Source organism: Diorhabda sublineata, chromosome 1 (genome assembly GCF_026230105.1).
Source record: "Diorhabda sublineata isolate icDioSubl1.1 chromosome 1, icDioSubl1.1, whole genome shotgun sequence".
Classification (NCBI taxonomy): Eukaryota; Metazoa; Arthropoda; class Insecta; order Coleoptera; family Chrysomelidae; genus Diorhabda; species Diorhabda sublineata.
This window is the reverse complement of record NC_079474.1, coordinates 7386524-7393245: the sequence shown is the minus strand read 5'-3', so window position 1 is coordinate 7393245 and position 6722 is coordinate 7386524. Positions and strand designations below refer to the sequence as shown.

The 6722-nt window shown below is 34.6% G+C and overlaps 1 protein-coding gene across 1 annotated transcript in view; it reads left to right on the top strand.

Moving 5' to 3' along the window:
• Positions 1–4132: 4132 nt before the first annotated feature.
• LOC130440966 (Kv channel-interacting protein 1-like) overlaps positions 4133–6722 on the top strand; it is a 69952-nt gene continuing 67362 nt past the window's right edge. The window contains exon 1 of the mRNA XM_056774401.1: positions 4133–4334. The gene's annotated coding sequence lies outside the window, so the exon portion shown is untranslated. The remainder of the gene's footprint in view (positions 4335–6722) is intronic.

Below are 6722 nucleotides of genomic sequence, written 5' to 3'. Positions count from 1 at the left end.
AATATTTACATGTTTTGATCTTTGTGCGACATTTTTATGGAACAAATTACACGTAGAATTAACGCCTTTTTAATGTAGAGCCAAATTTGTTTATTCATTGTTAGTGCTATTGACGGTAAATGTACTAGTATATTATTATACTTGAAAAATATTCTTTCTTATTTGGAATAATTCGTAAGATTGAAATTTTAATTCAATCTAATCAATATATTACTACCAATACTATGCTCCAAGTAGATAAGGTTGATTTTCTATAATCATTATACCGAATATTTATTCAAGCTGGGAATGTGGTCTTAATCAAGTTATAGCAAATTTATATAGGTATCGGAAATTCGAGAAATGCACAGAAATAATTTTATAGAAACCTTTGTAATAGTATTAGCTAAAAGTGGATTAAATTTTCATTTAATTTATATACTTTTCTAAATATAAACAAAAATCTAAGACAGGAACAGCACCTGGTTTTATATAAAGAGTGTCCCTGAGAACCGACACAGATCAGTGGCATATAAGGGAGCCCAGAATATGATGATTGGGGCCAATTTATCTTTGTGGCAAGTTGCTTTCCTGAGAAGTTATAGGGCCCAAAATTTCGAAAAAAAAATTTTTATAGTTGTACTTAATATGTTTAAAAATGAATTATTATAATGAAAAATTATTAGTGTTTTTGGATGAATAAAAAATTACTGAAAATGTTTTTTAAACTATAGTGACAAAACAATTATTTTGTTTTGATTTACTATAACCCGCTATAATAAACATTTCAAATGCGCTTCCGCCATTTATAAAAATGTGAAAGATGCCGAGCGAATTCGCCGAATTTCGAAATTCCATTGTAGCTGGACAGGACCGGACTAAGGACTAATTTCGTGAGCTTGTTCGTAATACTATTGTATGGATTATACCTTTCTCGATATAATAATTCTGCGGATGTTTGATATTAAATCAAGCCGAAATATTTCTATTAAAGTTGTCTAAAAATTGAGCTGGATAAGTAACCGAAATTCAGATTAACACGTAAAGTTTACGCTTGTTATCAAAAAAAATCTTAATCCCGACTTTGGACCTTATTCTGCTATCTATTCAAGCAGACATTTTGGCAAATGACGTTTTGGAAATCATGGACAGAGAGAGGTAGGTTGTAAAGTTCATAAGCCAGCATAGAAAAACCTTTTTTTTATAAAGAATTTGATTTTATTATTCAATATATTTCAACGATTGAAGCGGTCATAAAGTGTTTTGTCTTTAGCTTCACAATAGGTTTCAATTTCTAATATAATTTCTTCATTAGCGCAAATTTCCTGTCCAGTGAGCATCCTCTTGAGTTCTAAGAACAGCAAAAAGTCGCTGAGGGCCGGATTTGGAGAAGGTGACGGATGCGGAAGCAATTCGAAACATAATCATGCAGTTTTGCCATAATTTTCATTTATTTGAGACAAGTTGCATTCTCTTGATGGGACACCACTTTCTTTTTGTCCAAATATAGCCGTTTTTCTGCGATTTCGTCAGTCAAACGTTCCAATAATGTTACGTAATATTCCCTGTTCATGGTTTTTCCTTTTGAATTTGGTCGTTGAATATTAGATACAACAAGTGGATTCCAAAACATTGATTCCATAACTTTGAAAGCCGACTTTTACGTCGGTAGAGCCATGTTTCACTCATTGTCACATATCGACGCACAAATTCGGGTTTAGTGCGATTGAGCAGCTCCAAAAACTACTCAGAAACTCAATTCATTGTTCTTTTTGCTCGAATGTGAGCTCGCACGGCACCCATTTCGAACAAAGCTTTCGTTTATTCAAATATTAATTCACGATATGTTCAACACGTTCTTTTATACTGAACACACTGCTTAAACTGAATTGAATACACTGTTTACACCACCACTACACCAACACTCACAATTACACTGCCTGACGCGCGTTTCGATAACCAAGTTATCGTCTTCAAAGACTAAAGATAAACAGTTTACCTTTTTAATGTAGTGGTAGTGTAAACTTTATATGAATACGTCCAAGACCAAACTATTGGTATTCACAAAAATACAAAGAATCGTCACCCGAAGACTCCATGGAGAGATCGTTGAACAAGGGTCACCTCTAAGATACCTGGGCACGCTCGTCAACCAGCAATGCGACCCAAAACTCGAAATCAGATCAAAAATTGAGCAAGCGCGGAAAACTCTGAACAACATAAGGAAACTTCTGGCAAACCGCAACCTCAGCCTGGAACTCCGGACCAGAATGATTCGCTGTTACATATTTCCTGTTTTTCTGTACGGATGCGAAAGTTGGGCCATAGATGCGACAACAGAGAAGAAAATTGATGCGTTCGAAATGTACGCCTAAAGGCGAATCCTGCGGATATCTTAGACGGAAAATAAGACAAACATAGAGGTCCTATAGCAAATGGGTAAACATAAAGAACTTCTCATGGCAATTGAGGAGAGAAAGTTGCAGTACCTAGGACATATAATGAGAGACGAGCGATATGAGATTCTTCGCGTGATAATAGAAGAGAAGATCGAAGGAAAACGGTCGGTTAGCAGATGGCTCGGGCAGACGTTGAGCTGCGGTTTCTCGAGCAACAATAGCCATTTAGATCGCCAACCTCCTTAGGAAAACGGCATCGTAAGAAGAAGTAGTGTAAACAGTGTGTTCAGTATGATTATCATCAACGGTTTCAGAAATTCCAACTTAGTCAACACGTTGTTCTGTGTTCATTTCGCTTCGTTTAAACTCAGCAATCACTTCTCAACGGTCTTCTAGTGGCAAAGAACGACTAATGTTTACGAAGCTAAGCATTTAATAGTATTTTTTACAAATAGCAAGTTGTTAGTTTCGAGCTAATTGTTTCAATGTCGTTGATTTTAAAATTATTGAAATGTGTCCCCTCAGGGCCCCAAATATCAGATACAAATTTGGAGCTCAAACTTTCATTTGCAGTCATTTGCTCTCCATTGCCTTAATTCAAATTGAATTGGACATTCTCCCCATACGAGTCCTAGCCCCCACCTACCACTGCACTACGCCGAAACAAAATTAGAGATTGCTGATTACCTACAAACAAAGAAATTTCCACAAAAATAAACACAGATACTATTCTGTTGAATATGTTGCTGATGTCAACGATGTGGATGTAGCTTGGAGAGATGAAAAAGTAGAAAATTTAGCATTTAGTTCTTTCGGAGAAATGCCGAAAACACTGCTGATGAGGTATGGCAAGAAGACCCAGCAGTACATAATAAATCACCGGCTAAATATTGTTGGAGAATATAATCGCCACATGGGAGACGTATATCTTATTGATACTATTAGAGGATGCTACAAAATTTAGATTCATATTAATAGGTGGCAGGTTCGAATGTTTTATCATTTATTGGGCTTAAGGATGAAAAACGCATGGCTTCTTCACAAAAGAACTCATACAGCTAAAGGCTTGTAGGAAAAATATGTGAACTCGGCTGATTTTCGACTTGAGTTGCTACAAGTTTATAGCATGTTCCTCCAGTGGCCATCATGCAGGATCAGACAGGACACTGTCTTGTTTGGTCAGAATACGCATACAAATTCTTATATATGGAAGATCATTCTGCTGAGCAATTCGCTCAAAGTTTACTAGATTTTTTAAGTGAGAGTGTCATTGATGTTGAAGATTGATTTGTAAAAGTTGGGAAAAATATAGGGAGTTTATTTTAAAAAATAGTATCATTACACGCATACAGATCCATCACTCTAAACTTAAGAACCTGAAGCAAACCAAGGGCCTTTTGGCCAAATTTCTTACAGGCCTCGCGCTGACTTAATCCGACACTACTTGCTCTACAGAGAGTTGATATTACTGGAATTCCATCCTATTTATCAAAGATCCATTACATAGAAACCGAAAAATTTGAAATATATTTACTTTATGTGAACAACCAAGTAGAATTTGTAACAGAAATTTCAAATAAAAAGTTAGTAAGCGCTTTACGATACCGACAATGTTTAAGTCCGCTTAGTAAGGCTTGTTTCACACTTGCCCGACTGTCGTTTTAACGACATCCAACCGACTTATGGCCGACGCTGACACATTTAACCGACTGTCGAGGAACCGACATCATACCTTCATTCGGCACAGGTTCGCGTTGAGTGATGGATCAAAATAAGCTACTAGCATTAATGATCCTGTACAGGCGTTTGAAGAGGAGGTGTCGGCTTTCCCTCACCAATAGCACGACAGTCGGGTGTCGTTTAACCGACACCGACATTTGTCAGTCAAGTGAGTAGTTTCTCGTATAATCTTCGTCCCTAGTGTCGTGTACACGACATCGTTTAGACGACAGTCGGGTAAGTGTGAAACAAGCCTAAGATATGATTAAAATGCATAGAATAATGAAAAAAGGTTTCAGTGATAACAGAAAAATTTTAACGTTATCATACTATTCACAGATGTATGTCGTATCTCTCAGGATTTTTTCCAACTACGTTAAAATTTCACACAAACAACGATTAGGACAAAAAACGGGGTTTTAAAAGGTCAGAAACGATAAATCATTTTATAGTTGTTAGGTTTTTTTTTTCAAATATTTTGAATATTCTTTTGTTCACGTATTGTGGCTCAGTAGTCTTTTCTATTTTAATTTTAACATTCGAGATTTTGAAGAAATTAAATCTAGTAACTTGTGGTGATATTATCCTTTCTATTCACTGGTGAGTTTTTTAAATAACTTTTTATTTCTCACAGTGATCACAGATTTCCAGCCATCTTCATTAATTTTCTTTTGTTTTGACCAGATTTTGGATAATAGTTTCCGTGTAAATTCGTATTTTCTATTCATTTGAAAAACAAAACGAATAGAATAGAGCATAAGTTCCTTTTTATTTAAATCTGTTCTACCTACTCGTTCCTTCTTTAGTAATTTCCTTTTGTTTTCCCATTTCCTTCCTCATTTTATTTTTTTGGTTGCAACTTAACTGGATTCCCAGATGTTGGATTTGTATTTTTGGTTTGTTGTGGTGCACCAGTTGTATCCTTTGGGTGTTGTTGAACTCCCAACCTGGCATCTGGAAAACTGCAAATAACACAATTTCTGATAAAAGATGTTTATTTAGTAATGAAACATTTTTTAGTTTATAGAAGTACTAAAAAATGAGATTTTACAGTTAATCAAATTAAAAAGTCAAAAATAATTTTTAATACAAGAATAAAATTATTAATTCGAAACTTGATTTTCCCCTACTTCCAAACGTTGGATTAATTTGAAATTCTGTACACTTATTCAGTAACCTTCAGTAACATGTATGTATGTATCTTTGGTTACATTTTCCCCCTTTTTAATACAAATTTTGTATGCTTTTCAAAGACTGATGGCAGCACACTAATTTAATAAGTTGGTCTTAAGGGTCTTCTTAAGATTAATCATAACCCTCTAGAGACACGACTTGAGATACGGCTCTATTATACCATATCATACCGACGGACTGAAAAACTCAGAACTTATTAATATCAACTGTTGTATAGTGATGTTAAATGAAATAAAACTATCCGATGCAAGGCTATGATATACATTCTGTGTATTTTAGGTTGCTACAACTATTTGTCAAGTTCCCAAATAATTATACCTAATTACGTAAAGACTGAATCTATTGAAGCGGGACCACAGTGGAATCTCACATTCAGTATCAACCACACCAACGTGTGGTATTTAAATACTTTAAAAGGGTTGACCCCAATGTAATTTCACGAAGATAAGGAGGATACATTATAGAAATCTGCAGTGTCACATGAGGTGAGGTCAAATTTAGTCGCATGAAAGTGGAGCATCTACAATCGCTACCACACGTCCATTTTCTTTCGTCCATCAGAGTATTTTAGTTTCAGTTCATACTTTCTTTTTATTGATTTTCACTCTACGGAATTAAAAGCTCATATTTGATAAGACATTTTCTAAATGTGCCTAGCAACCGACTTCTTATTAATTCACCCCATAAGACATTTGATATGTACACAGAAATACTGAAATAGATCCGAAATATTTATCAATACAAAAAAAATATTTTTTCCAGTACACTACTCATTCAGAACTAGAGATAGCTTAGCGATAATAGGTTTTACTATCGCTAGGAAGCCTTCCAAGTAGAGTTCTGTTAGCGCAGCTTAGTTCAAAATTATTCAAGTTAGTTAAGTGATAGTGACAAGTTAATTATTATAAGTTAGTGTAGGTGCAGTGTTAAGATAAAGTAAGAAGGTAAGAGACAGTGTTCATTAATTTACCCCACGAATAGAAACCGTGTAAATAAAGAAGAAAAACATTACAGTATGCTGGTAGTATTTCTCAATACTCACATAAAATTAAGGGTGATTCATTTGACAAAACCGAGAAAATAATGTATTTTGTTTCTCGATGTATCACATTAAATGAACATTAACGAAATAAATAATTTTCTATAATTTTTAGCACTATTCGAATGCTTTTGTATCAAAAGATCTTCGTTCTTAAATTTCTATTACATTGTACAGAGTATTGAACTGTTACAATTTTTATGGTAAAGCGACACAGCATTCTGGAGATTGTAAGTAGTTTTGAGATAAGAAGACTAATGATGGCTATATTCTTTCAAATTTTCAAGTTGATATCTCAAATGATAAAGGAGGTACTGAGCTTTATTACTCTTATTAATCACCCTATATTGGTTTCACCCTGTATAGTTGTTGGAATCCTATCAGTTTAGAAC